This window comes from Mesoplodon bidens (assembly GCF_964165515.1).
Source record: "Mesoplodon bidens genome assembly, chromosome: 17".
NCBI classification, from domain to species: Eukaryota; Metazoa; Chordata; class Mammalia; order Artiodactyla; family Ziphiidae; genus Mesoplodon; species Mesoplodon bidens.
In genome coordinates, this window is record NC_138174.1 from 50,880,399 (window position 1) to 50,882,763 (window position 2,365).

At 38.4% G+C, this 2,365-nt stretch overlaps 1 pseudogene across 1 annotated transcript; it reads right to left on the reverse strand.

The window, feature by feature from the left end:
• Nucleotides 1-1,020: 1,020 nt before the first annotated feature.
• Nucleotides 1,021-1,532, reverse strand: LOC308605084 (annotated as a pseudogene). Its single transcript has one exon. The product of its transcript is annotated as an uncharacterized misc_RNA (transcript).
• Between the last annotated feature and the right edge of the window lie 833 nt (nucleotides 1,533-2,365).

The window sequence follows — 2,365 nt, forward strand, 5'->3', positions numbered from 1 at the left end:
ACCAGATTAATCCAAGTCATTCATATTTATGCAGTAGACTGTCATATACGATCAGTTACCATATAAACTGTCATACCACAATTGCAAAATGGTAAAAGGCAATCTTTATGAAAACTTAAGAATACTTTAGTAAAAGGCAACCAACGTCACTCTAATTTTCTATAAAAATTACCTCTCTTCCTCCTACCTTTTTTTCCCCGTTGAATGGTACCTTTTATAGCATATCAACACACAATGGTATTTATATCACTTTTACTTAAGTTAGCTTTTTAAATGACTATTTTCTTTTCTGATACACTGAATTTGTCAAAAGACACCAAGATTAGAGTCCTATGTAGTTTCAGAATTTTGTTCCTTTTTAAGTTCCTCTAGAATAATTTTTGTCATAAAAGGGTAACTCTAAGAACCAGAAGAAAATGAATGATACAACATAGTAACTTGAAACTTGTACCATCCAAAAGGTATCAATTTATTAATAGATTCCTTGAACTTTTCATTTAGGACAAGAAGTCAGAACAACTTTCTGAACATAAACATAAAAATAGAGCACATTTATTAACAGTAGGAAAACTCTAAGTTTATAGAGGTATTAAATCTTACATAATAACATACAGCCAAAAGCATTAGAAATTCACTGCCAGATAGATATTCTGAGGCATTATCCTGAAAACATGTCTGGTACATAGCACAGACATATAACAAAATATGGCATTTATTTCACAGGGAGAAGAGATAGGTTTCATCACAGAAAGATTTACTAGATTTCAGCTTTGATTAATTTTAGAGATATATTTTAAAGATAAAAAAGAAAAACAAGATTCACTCCTAAAACAAAAAAGTCTTTATATACATAATCCATTATTAATACTCTTTATGCTCTTAAAATGTAAAACATTTAGAAACTTTTGAACTCTAAAAATTTTGATCAGTTAACCTATTTGGTCTTAACACACTCTAAATTCCCTTCTAAGAATCACATTGATGTTTTTAGTCCATCAGTCCAATATGGATGGAACAATTCTATTTCTTTTTCTTCTTCTTTGGTGGTTCATCCTCAGAGCTACTCTCTGTGCTGCTGCTGCTATTACTAGAAGAGCTGGAATCTCTTCTGCATCAGAGGACGAGGAAGAGCTTGTGGAGGAGGCTAAAGATGATGAACTGGAGGAGCTTTCATCAGAGTCACTGTCCTCTGAGGAGGACGAGGTAGACAGCTCTTCACTCTCTGGTGAAGAATCGCTGGCTGAACTGTCACTGCTATTGCTACTGGAACTGGTAACACTCTTAGACCTTTTTTTCTTGGTCTTTCTTTCTACAGTAGTTTCTCCAATGCTTTCTTGTAATAATAATCTGTTTTCTTTTTCTTTTAAAGCTTTCTTTAGTTCTGCTGTTCTTGAAGGCCTATGTAGGTACTTTCTTTTTCCTGTGCATTCGTAAGTCCGATGCCCAAATTCCAGGCATTTCTGACATCTTACATGTTGCTTATTTGCTTCCGCTTGTCTCCGGGCTATGAGCCGATGCATGGGAGTCGCCATCTTCCAGAGGCCTTTTTTGTACCCCGTTTCTTGTAGGCAAGACTCCAGCCTCTATGACCTTCCCTGAGTTCCAAAGGGCAGATTTGAACAGTTGCTAATCAAAGGAGAAGCAGCCAAGAAACCACCTGAGGCGAGATTAAAGGGACCAGAGAAGCCCATCAAGATTAGGAGACCCACCACCTGAGACAAGATGAAGGGAGTACACGCCCTGCACACAACCTAATCTTATCATGTCAGAGACCCCACCCTTGAACCATTGTTTATAAAACCCCTCGTCAAATCCTTTGGGGTTGGGACACATAGTGTCCTGAGTCAGGACCCCACTGTGTCCCACTGTGCCTGGAAAAACAGTAAAGCTATTCGTTTCTACTTCACCCAGAACTCTGTCTCCGAGATTTGATTCGGCACTGGTTACAGAGAGACCGAGCTTTTGGCATCAGTGACTTGCCTCTCTCAATGAAATATGGTAGCCCTTCCTTGGAAGCTGAAGGGAGGGAGAGCCCATTTCTTGGCTACATTCACCTGGATTGGAGTTTTTGTCAGGATGAACTGGGGGTAGAGATGGAGCGAGCAGGTTGGCTCAGATGTACAGACTCTCAGTGTTCTTCCTGAGTTTTAGTAGGTTTTCTCACATAAATGTTTCATTTGCTGTATGCCATTAGGACAATTTCCAGACACTGAGTTGGTGTTGTTTTTCTTCTTAAAAATACTGTTCACTGGTTTTGCTTGCTTTGCCGGAGAGAGGGTCCAAAGATCTCCTCCTGCTGTTATCTTGGAGGTGGGTCTCTGATCCCTTTTGAGTCTTTTTCATGAGATTCTTTTCTTTATCGTTT